Source organism: Coenobita brevimanus, chromosome 80, assembly GCF_032717465.1.
Source record: "Coenobita brevimanus isolate Jiangsu-jjx chromosome 80, ASM3271746v2, whole genome shotgun sequence".
NCBI lineage: Eukaryota > Metazoa > Arthropoda > Malacostraca > Decapoda > Coenobitidae > Coenobita > Coenobita brevimanus.
Genome location: NC_137033.1, coordinates 12,712,543 through 12,724,895, shown reverse-complemented (window position 1 = coordinate 12,724,895; position 12,353 = coordinate 12,712,543).

Below are 12,353 nucleotides of genomic sequence, written 5' to 3'. Positions count from 1 at the left end.
GTATCCAGAAGCCTGTAGCAAACGTCAGTCACATCGCTGGAGGACAGATATTTCACATCTGCTTGAACTCTGGACTCGAGTGTTCCACGCGTCAGGAATTTTGCCCTGAGACTGACAAGCAAGCATCATTAACCTCTTGACTCCAGTGACATATTTTTCTTTTTATATATATTCTTGTTGCTTCCAGATTACTTTATTCAGCTCTGGATAGACCTCTTATAATTGGGAAATTAATGAATGCCATATCTATTTTTTCCTTCTCGAAAATCTCTGCAAAACTGAAAGAAAAAAAAATGTCTGGAGATAGCAAAAATAAAATAGAAAATGTGTTATTGCACTGAAGGGAATAAAAACTTACTCTGATTGTATGGGTGTCTTCCCTCTGCTGAGTAAAATCGTCTGGTGGTAACAGGAATGAAAAGAGAAATCCCCACGCTGAAAAGGTAATCACTCTCGACAACACCCCCCCCCTTCACCTCTCACCTCATCAATCTTCAAAACCCTCTAATTACAAACTTACAATATTGTTGATTAAGTACGAATACAAAAGCCAGACAATTTCATTCAGTTCCTCCCATCCCACCATTTCTTCTTACTCTCCCTCCTCTTCCCTTCTCTCGTTCCCTCTGTCTTTGTATCCATTTATCTATCTATCTATCTATCTGTATCTATCTATCTATATATCTATCAATTTGCCTGTCTGTCTACTTACCTATCTATCCATCTATCTATCTATCTATTCATCTGTCTGTCTGTCTGTCTGTCTGTCTACCTGCCTTCCTGTCTGTCTTTCTGTCTACCTGTCTGCCTGTCTGTCTATCTGTCCACCTGTATGCCTGTCTGTCTATCGATTTATTCATCTGTTTATCTATCTCTATATTCTGTCTGTTTATCTACATATTGTTTCTCGTTTTTTTTTCTCCTCTCCCCTATCCTCTGTTATTACTGCAAGTGCCAGACGATTTCATACAGCTCTCCGATTTTCCCAATCCCTCTCAGTCCCCAACTCTCTCCGCAACCTCTCCCAAGCCCCATTCTCACCCCCTCCCATTCCCCTTCCCATTCTTCTTTCCAATTCCTCTTCTCCCTCTCAAACCCCAACTCCCTCCTTTCTCCCAGTCCCCTCCCTCCTCCTTCCTTCTTACTCCCAACCCCCTCCCCTTCCTTCCTTCCTTTCAAACCCCCACTTTTTTCTTTTCAACCCACTCCCCCTACTTTTTCCCCAACCCCCTCCCTCCTCAACCCCTCCCAACACCCTCCCCCTCTTTCCTCCTAAATCCCCCATCTTCTCAATCCCCCATATCCCCTCCTTACTTCGCTATCCCTCCTCCATCAATCCCTTGTGAGCTTAAAAGTTAATTATTAATGAAAAAAAAAGTGGAAGTAGAAGGACTAAATGTAAAGAGTCCTCTACCTTTAGTCTCTCTCTCTCTCTCTCTCTCGAACGCCTTGAGGCCAGAAACACACTTCTTCATTACTATGTATTTTTATGTTTTATCCTTGTCGTCTCCAGGCTATTTCTCTCATCATTTGGGAGGCTTCTTCAGTGAATGGATTACTGAAACCTATATTACTGAAGCCTTTGTTACTTAAGCCTATGTTACTGAAGCCTGTATTACTGAAGCCTATATTATTGAAGCCTATATTACTGAAGCCTATATTACTGAAACCTATATTACTGGAACCCATATTACTGAAGTCTATATTACTGAAGCCTATATTACTGAAGCCTACATTACTGAAGCCTATATTATTGAAATCTATATTGCTGAAGCCAATATTACTGAAGCCTATATTACTGAAACCTATATTACTGAAGTCTATATTTAACCTATCCAGTTAAAAAAAAAGTCTCTCCATAGCTGAATGAAATCGTCTGAAGGTAAAATGAATAAAATGGCAAAGGCTACGTGACACCTCCATATTGCATTAGTCAACCCCTTCAATCCCCTGGCGTCTTTTTCATTCCCTTCTTGCTGTCTCCAGACGATTTTACTCAGACAAATTCGTCCTGGAGGTGTTAAATACAGCTTACAATTAATCCTTTTTCAAGGCGGACTGAGGATGGTTGCCTTCAAGTGGTGGCACGGGTATTGGTGGTTGGTGGTGCTGCCCGGTTATACAGACATCACTCAGTCCCCTTCCTGTCCCCCAAAAGGAGGATGTTGGGCCGAGAGATGGGTAACTTCAGCCTGCAGTCCACTGGGTTCACGTTCAGATAAGCCCGGGGTTGCTATTGCTATTACTACGCGGACGGTTTCCTAAGCAAAATAAAATAATCTAACAGCAGCAATAGTTAAATATAAATAAATAAATAAATAAATAAATACATAAACAAAATAAATAACGTTTCCTTTTTTAAGTGAGTAATAGTGCCACCTTGAATAGATCTCAATTTTTGACCCGCCCAGCTTGAGAACGCCTTTATAGATGATTTTATTCTGCTTAAAAGAGATTTTTCGAAGTGGAGGGATTAGTTACAGCCTTCAATTAACCTCTCTTGCTATCTCCAGTAGAATTTATTCTTACTAGACATTTTTCTAAGTGGAGGAGTTAGTTACAGCCTTCATATAATCCCCCATTACGATACTAAGGTGTTCTCCCAAACTGCCCAAAACCGTCTGATACAAGCAAGGATATAATAATGACGTCCTCGGGCTAGTAGCAATAGTACTTGCATCTCTTGGCTCAGCCGAGGGTGAACGCGGTGGACTGCAGGCAAGTTCTCCTGCAATCCACAGACAGACAAACTGACAGAGAAGCAGACGGACAGACAGACAAGACAGATAAGTAGACGGAAACAGAAGAGTGAGACAAAAAATAGTGAATAAAAAGATGTTCAGGCTGAATATAAGAAAAAAGGAAGGGAGAAGAATGATACAAAATGCATTAGAATAGGGAAGTTATGGGGAAGGGAAAAAAGTGGAGGGGGGAGGATAAGGAGAAAAAGTTGGGTAGGCTTCTTATTCTGTAGGTTCACGGGGCTGCAATTTCGGTGCCATAGGAGGCTATTTAGCACCTCTACTTTAGCGACTTATTTTGCAGGTAATACCTTTTTGGTCCACTTCCAGGTTAGTGAGCCAAAATATCTAGGTTCTTAAAATCTTTGAAATATCTTTAAAAATAGCATGAAAACGTAAATAGCTAAGAAGTAGGTGCCACGAAGCCTAAAATGTGAACTAGAACTGGAATCCATAATAAAACACGCCAAATTTAAGCTCGTGATCGCAAACAGACTTACGATCTGTTGTTTTTACTCGGAGAACAAAGATGTGGGACGATTCTGTACTTTTCCTTCTTGTCCTTCCTGCAGAACAAAATATCCAAGGGTTACTTTTCTCTAATAACTAAGATCTTTAAACAAGAAGAAGAAGAAGAAGAAGAATTTTCCTGGCAACAGACACTCTGACACGTTCAGGTGCAGAACGAAAAAAAAAAAAAAAATCTCGAACTACGCAGGTATGTCTGAAAAAGAGTACCACTTGGTTGTCACGCTTGGAATTGAGCTCTCATGGTCGGGATCCCTCTCTAATGTTTGGCAGGTGCCTTTGTTCAAATCATGTCATTGCCTTAGCGGAGGACATGGTGGAGACGTGTAAAAATGACCATAATACATAATGGAAGGTACTGAGGTGTAATGTACAGAATTAATCGCTAAGGAATACGTGTACAGAAAGTGTCAAAGCCAATTAGAAGGCCATCTGTAGTGAAATCTGACAGGTGGGGGTCGTAGAGCTCATCGCCTTGATTTTTTTTTTTTTTTTTTTTTTTTTTTGCGACAGTACCCAAAATATCCCTTCTGAGGACATCAGTCTGGGCCAGACGTTTCATGTCAGCTACTGAACTCCCAATGGTTGAGGGTGCAAAGTTTCGTAACAAACGATCATCGGAGTTCAGAGTTTTGCTGCAGACAGACAAATGGACAAACACAATATCAGTATTACAGTTGAACCCAGCTAACATCGGACGAATTTATTCAGGTGACTGAGCAGTAGGAGCCTGGGTGTTAATACTGATGCCATTAACCCTCCCATGTTCAGGACAACTTTAATATTCTATTCCATTTAATGCCAGATGACTTTACTCGGCTGAGAGGGGGTCACAGAAGCTTGAATGCAGGTATACTGTCACCATTAACTCCCTCGCGTACGGAACAACTCTAGTATTCTATTTCACCTAACTCCAGACGATTTTAACCAGCTGAGGGCGAGCCACAGCAACCTGAGAGGGTTAACGAGGTACAAAGCTGGAGGCGGGAAGAGATAAGGTGCTTAGCCAAACTGCCCCGGCCCGCCCCGATATAACGGTGTGTGAGGCGGGCAAAGTGTTCGACTAACTGAAGGTCCTTATGATCCCAGAACTGCCACCGGGTCGTTATCACCGGGAAATAACCTCACATTAACCCTTTCACTGCGATTGCCTCGTTTTTTATTATTATTATTATTATTTCATCCCTGCAACGGCCAGACTATTTCATTCAGCTTAAGGGAGATCGGTCGTGGTGAAGCAATCATCTTTAATACTTCAGCCTGAGAGCGTTTTTATATCGTGTACTAGAAAGTTTATTAATGACTCTTGTTACCATGTTTGTTCCTGTTTATGTGTTTATGTATCTGAACAAAATATTTCATCATTGCCTGTTCCCATTTGAATAAAAAACGGGCCTACACTGTGAGTCTGGGAAGAAATAATTATTCGATTCGAGTGCAGATGGATCAAAGGTCAAGGCCACAGATCACGGTCATTGTTTAAAACGCGGTATTATTTAATTAATGCTTTATGCAGTTCAAATCAAACTTAAGACGTAAATTGTTTGTAGGAGTGAAAATGAGTGATTCAATTTTGGTGCAAATCAATCAAAGATTGAGGTCACGGGTCAGTGTCAAAGTTCAGGAGCGGTGTTTGTATGCATCTTGAACACTCTTGATCCCTCCTTTTTTTTAAATGTCCTCAGGTGGAAGAGATTAAGCGATTCATTAGATTAACTGTCTCAAACTTCTTAGGCTCACTCTCTGCTGAATAAAATCATCATGGCTTTAGTTGCAATAGAGTACTAGACTTGTCCCGACAATGCGAGGTTAAAAAAAAAAAAGTATATTGCCCACGTATTCCCTGCCTGAACTGGAGAGTATGTGGGAATGAGGTGGATGGGAGGAGATGAGACCGACAACGAGGTGAAGGGAAAGGTCTAGGGTGAATCTGCACAAGGGTGGTTTCCCTGTCATGCAGGATGTGTAAGAAAGGTAACAGCCAATCCCATTTGATCTCACACATTGTTTAGAGCCCCGAGGTTAGGTTACCGTAGTCCAGTGCGTTTAAGGGTAGATGACCAGCTTACTTCCTTGATGGCACTGTATGTTCGGTTGACCTCCAATCACTTCATGGGGATCAAACTCATGCAACCGAGTAGGGAGATTTATGCATGCCACGCTTTACATGAGAATATAAAACTTGAGCGTCTGGTTTGGTCGGGAGCAGATGGAAAGGGAGAATGAGGTGGAGAGAAAAGGTGAGAGTGTAGAAGCAGAGGGAGAACGGGGTGGAGTGAAAAGGCGAGAGTGTGAAGGAAGGTGGTTGCGTGTCGTGGTGGGAAGAGGGGTTGTTGCTGAGAAGAGAGAGAAAAGTCTGGAAGTTCTTTTTGTGAGGTACCCTTACACAAGGTGCGATGTCAAGCAATAGGGTGATAGACAGATAGGAATATAGGTAATTAAACAGAAACCCAGACTGATACTAGAATCCCTGCGTGTCATATAAGGTTATTAAAAGAGGAGAGAGCAGGCAATGGTGGGACTAGATCTATTTGTAATCACTTAAGTAGTGTGGCGACCCTTTATTTATCCTTCACCATGATGTATTATTTTTATTCTCTCTACCCTCAGATGATTTTATTCAACTCAAGAAAGCTCTCCTAAAAATCTAATATGAGTTTAATATAATCGTCTGAAGATAGTAAGGACAAAATATAAGAACACGTCATTGTACTAATTTGGTTAAGCCAATCACTGGAGTGCCAGTTATGATCTATTATCCTTATCATCAGACGACGTTGTTGAGCTAGGAATGCTCCATCATTATGAAGGGTTAAAGAACGGCAAGTAATTCCTCTGCTAACCAGAATAACTCTAATAATAAGTCAGTTTCGTTCAGCTAACACTAGACGATTTTATTCAGCTTAGAGTGAGTCAAAGAAGACTGAGAGAGTTACTGCTATGACCACTTACCTTGCATTGATTAGAACGCCCCTAGTATCCTATTCCTGTTAACGCCATGCGATTATAAGCAGCTGATATCGAAAGTTATAGAAGCCTGAAAAAACTAAGTCCTTCACTACTCTGTCGCTACTCAATTCTTCCTATCACCAGACGATTTTATTCAGCTTAGGAGACATAGCCATTGGACTAGAGGGGTTGGAGACAGAGGCTATTAAAGGGTTGTGCTGCAGAATGGTGTGTGTGCAATAGTCAGGGACGCAGTAGTGCAATATTATCAGCGCTGTAGTGAGCGCCTCAGTGATTTGGACACCTCATTAAAGTAGCGTTCAACTATATATTAATTTACCTTTTGCACTGAGATGTTAGTGGGTGGTGTGTGTGTGTGTGTGTGTGTGTGTGTGTGTGTGTGTGTGTGTGTGTGTGTGTGTGTGTGTGTGTGTGTGTGTGTGTGTGTGCGATGGCGATGCAAAAAAATAGATGATTAAAGCAGTTAAGCGTATAGAACCGAATTATGTGTACACTTTGTTGATACGGCAACTCAGAAACAAACATACACACTTTTGCACATGTATACACAGAGACACATACTCCATACGTACACAGTCGCACACATATAAGTGCACACACGTTACACATACACCAACGCTACCCCCACTAACATATATACACACACATGGAAACACACACACACACTCATACGCAACACATACAGGCATGTAGTGGGCTTGCACACATTCTCTCTCTCTTCCTCTCTCTTTCTCTCTCTCTCTCTCTCTCACACACACACACACACACACACACACACACACACACACACATACTCACACGTTACTATGGCTATTTCACTAGTCACTGCTCCTCTGAACTGCCTGCTTGAATCCCTCCTTAGTTACGACGGACCAGCCTGCCTTCAGACTCACTTCTTTCTCTGTCCAACTCTCTAGTGCAAGACGGAATTGGTGTTCTCAGTCTTTCATAAGCACAGTTGGTCTGCTTTGAAACTATCTCCCTAAATCTGTGGTTCTCTCTCTCTCTCTCTCTCTCTCTCTCTCTCAATGCTCATTTTTTTTTTTTGTCCAACTCGTTCAGGCCTCGTGAAATAAAAAGAATTTGATTTTAGTCTCCCTTTTGCTGATATTCCTCCGAAAAAGGACAGTCTCTTCTTTGTTTAAGCCTTTGTTCTTTCTGTTTACCTAAAACAGGCACACACACACACACACACACACACACACACACACACACACACACACACACACACACACACACACACACACACAACCTCAAACTTTGACGCATGGCCAGTTTAAAAAGAGATGTCATTAATTAAGAACGTTCCTTCAGTCTTTCATCACGTAAGAAATAAAGTATACAGAGTTACTTGTGATTTATAGATCTTGTTAACCCAGTCTCGACGATGACATCATTTATTATTACCCGTATTACTTTCTGCTACACCCAGACTATCATTCAAATACGAAATAGGTGCTGGAAAGGGGAAAGGGACGCCTGCATGTGGTGGCACCGACATGGCTGAGAAATGTAGCTGTCTGATTACACAAACGTCCCCCATCTCCCTCTCCATTCCCCGAAAGGAAGATGATGGGCTGCAGAAAAAGACAACCTCAACTTTCAGTCCAGTGGGTTCACATTCAGATGAACCTGGGATTACAGCTGCCAATATTACTAGGAACGACTATTACTTGGCTGAATCGGTAGAGAGGCGGCTTGCAGTCCTGATGGACCCAGGTTCGAATCCTGGCTGGGGCAGGGGACAGTTTAAGGATTTGAATTTCATTAAAAGCAAACTTTCCTGATCTACCAGATGACCCGCCGACATGTCGTAAAAATACCCCCGCTAATACCAATACACCAGTCCTGTATGAGACAGCCCTAGCATGTATTCAATATGGACGGTGGGTGTTAGCGCCGAAGTGGTGACATGTGGAGGTGTAGGAGGACTACTGGGCCTTGAGATAGGCTACTGCCCCCAAGATATAGGCCCTGAAGCCTTTGCCCAGAGTCGGACACATAAAAAAAAATAAAAAAATAAAAAACTTATGAAAGGGTTAATGTTGGGTTTATCTGAGCACTCCAATTTAAATAGTCTCCCATAAGCTGAATGAAATCGTCTGTAGGATGCGAAAATAAACTAAAAATTTGGCAATCGTAGTGTAAGGGGTAAGGAGCAGTCTTGGAAATTAAATGTGATAAGTAGACTTTATTCAGTATTCACAGCTAGACGTACTCGTAGTCTGAAAATTGAATAAAATCGTCTGGACCCAGCAAGAAGCTAACTTTCTCCTGCCTTCATAACAGGTCTGTGTGTGTGTGTGTGTGTGTGTGTGTGTGTGTGTGTGTGTGTGTGTGTGTGTGTGTGTGTGTGAGAGAGAGAGAGAGAGAGAGAGAGAGAGAATAGTGTGGTATATGTGTTTTTCTGCACATGGCCCCAAGCTAGCTGGATAAGGTCACATCTTTGTATCCCGTACCTTCTTCTCTCCCATTCCTCACTCTCCAACACCACACTCTTCCACCCCACACAATCCAACACCACACTCTTCCACCCCACACAATCCAACACCATACTCTTCCACCCCACACTCTCCAACAACGCACTCTCACACCCCACACTCTCCCACTTGATATTCTCCCACACCACACTCTCCCACCTTTGATTCTCCCACACTGCACTCTCCCACCTTACCCTGTATATCTTCCAACCCTACACTTTCCCACCCCACTTCCTCCTACTTCAAACTCTCCCACACCACATTCTCTCAACCCACATTCCCACGCTCCCTCACCCACACTCTCCCTATCTCTCCTCTTCCATCACACATTGTCGCCCCCTCACACTCTCCCTCCCCACACTTTCCCACCTCACACTCCCCCACTCCACACTGTCCTTCCCCCATCTCCCTCCCATTGGTAACCCAGCTAGCGCCGTCCATCAGCCATCAGCACGCTCCAGGCCATCACCGACATCTGAGCCACACATCAACTCTGTCTCCATCCTGTGAGCTACTGTATTTGGCCTTAGGTTTGCTCTGTCCTCGCCTTACCACAAGCACCCTACACATCACTGTCGTACACGTGCCTTATTGCTTCCAAACACGTCCGAAGTACAGACTGTAATCCTGCAAAATCTGTCGCTTCCAAGCAAGGTTTAAAAAGTACTCAATTAAGACCTGTTAATATCGAGATGTCGGTACACAGTGTTTAAAAAATTGGGAGATCATTGGCAGAGACTGAGAAAGACGGTTCCACAGCTAACCAGTTGTTTATAAGAAGGAAATATTAATATTAAAGAGGTGGACAGAAAAAAAGTTTGTGTATATCTAGCTAGACTGATGTTGCATACCCGTCTCAGTGGAGAAAAGATGCAAACAGCGACTTTACAAAAGGAGTGACCACTGAAATGGTGATTGCAGAAGGAGAGAAAAGAAGATCAATACTGTGACAAAGGGTACGAAAAAGAAATGGGAAAAGACGAGCTGATGAGATGAAAAGCCTTTGAATCCATTTTGTTAAAAGGTGCCATATGTGGTGACCCCTCCCCTATGCACAAACAATCATAAAATCTATATTCTACATAGGGGCGAATGGGGGCGTGAACGAACTCGATACCTGTGTGAGGTTAAGGAAAACACGAAGCCATTTCATCACAACCTCCCCCCAAATATTTAATCTTACCAAAATACATCACGAGAAAGAAAGGCTCCGACATAATGAAAAGATGAGTTATGTGTTTTTGGAAGTGAGGGAACTGTTTTGTGGAGTAATATTGAAACCGGAAACCATACATGCATATATACATACATACATACATATGACCATAAAAGAATACATATCTAGGCACAGTCAGAGAGAGAGAGAGAGAGAGAGAGACGTGGGGTTAATACATTCTGTCCCTTAGGCTCCGACTTTTCGTTTCTTTTTTCTTTTTTCGTTTACTGAAGAGCATTTATCTCAGTTACGTTATTTTAGTCCTCTTGGTTTCTTCCGTTCATCTGGTTTCTTTTTCTGATTCAAAGTCTCTCTCTCTCTCTCTCTCTCTCTCTCTCTCTCTTTCTCTTTCTCTCTCTCTCTCTCTCTCTCTCTCTCTGCAGACGACTGAATTCAGCTTTTGGGTGATTCTTCTTAGTAACTGACCTAAAGCATTAAGTAAATATCCCATTCTCTACGAACTACTGATGTCATTTGGCGGTAGTAATACTGATATAAAAATTACTTCCTCTGGCTGAAGTTATTATAGGACATGACTAACTTGCGCTCTTTTTTTTCTTCTGTCCATCGAAACTTATCCTGTCCATCCAAGTATGTATGTGTGTGTGTGTGTGTGTGTGTCTGTGTCTGTGTGTGCGTGTGTGTCTGTATGTGTGTGTGTGTGTGTGTGTGTGTGTGTGTGTGTGTGTGGACACCTTGCATTGAGTGTGTTGGTTAATTTGGGCAAGTGGATTTTATTTCAAAAATGTTGGTTTACGAAGTTTTTTTTTTTAGTACTATGATCTATGACGTGTATTCCGAGACCATTTACCTTATGACGAGAGAGAGAGAGAGAGAGAGAGAGAGAGAGAGAGAGTCATGATGTCATTGCGTGTGTGCGAGGGCGAGAGAAGAATGTATGAGTGTAAGTGAGAAAAGTAAGCTCGAAGTGAAAAGATCTATGTGAGCAAGGGAATTGTGTGCGTGTGTGTGTGTGTGTGTGTGTGTGTGTGTGTGTGTGTGTGTGTGTGAGAGAGAGAGAGAGAGAGAGAGAGAGAGAGAGAGAGAGAGAGAGAGAGAGAGAGACAGAGAGAGACAGAGACAGAGACAGACAGACAGACAGACAGACGGACAGACAGACAAAAATAGACGAACAGACAGAGACAAAGTGACAGAAAGCATAAATGAGAGGTCCGTGTGAAAATGGGCTTGTACGTGTGAGTGTGTGTGTACGTGTGCGAGTGTGAGTGTGCGTGTGAGTGTGTGAGGGGGGGGGAGACGGCGTTGTCACCTCCTCAGCAGTAACGGGTGAAATACTACCTCACGGCCCATATCCACTGACGTTAGTACCCTCGTTACCCACACCTCACACTAGACACACACTCATACTCCCCTCATACTTGCCTCATCTTCGCCTCATACTTGTCTCATACTTACAACTGATTTTCGCTTCATTATCCGTACCTCACACCGGACACACACACTCATACGTGCCTCATACTCTCCTCATACTTACACCTGATTTTCGTTTCGTTCTCCGTACCTCACACCAGACACACACACTCATACCGGCCTCATACTGGCCTCTCATCCTTACACTTCACGGCCCATACCCACTAACGTTAGCATTCTCATTACCCACACCTCACACTAGACATACACTCATACTCACCTTATACTTACAACTCATGCTTACACCTCATACTCACCTCGTTCTTAAACCTTATACTCGCCTCATATTTACATCTTATATTACACTTCATACTTACACCTTGTATTACACTTCATACTAACACCTCATACTGACCTAAAGCGCACCGCATGCCTTACCCTTATATTCATTACTAATTCTCACTTCATCAGGCATCTTATACTCACCTTATCCTTTCACTTCACATCCTAGCCTTATACTTACAGATCATACTTACCCCACACACCCCATCCTAATACTTTGAGCTCATACTGACACCTCAAATACCACCCACATACTTGCGACTCATCCTGGCATAACATACCCCATCATGGTGCTTACATCTCATACTTTTTTCACACTTACACGTCACATCCATTTTCATACTTACACTTTACACCTACACCTCACACCTCACCCTCATACTTATATATCACACCTCATACCCAGTGTGAGGAGGTGGCCGAATCGTTACAGAGGTGGCTGCACTCCTAATGGACCTGGGTTCAAATCCCGGCTCTGGCAGGGAACACTTTGAGGATTCTGAATTTCATTAAAAGCAGATTTTCCTGATATACCAGAAGACCCGCCGACATGTTATAAAAATACTTCCGCTAATACCAGCACACCAAGTCCTATATGAGACAACCCAAGAATGTATATATTCATTATGGACGGTGGGTGTTGGCGTCGAAGTGGTGACATGTGGAGGTTTATGGTATGTAGGACTACTGGGCCTTGAGAAAGGG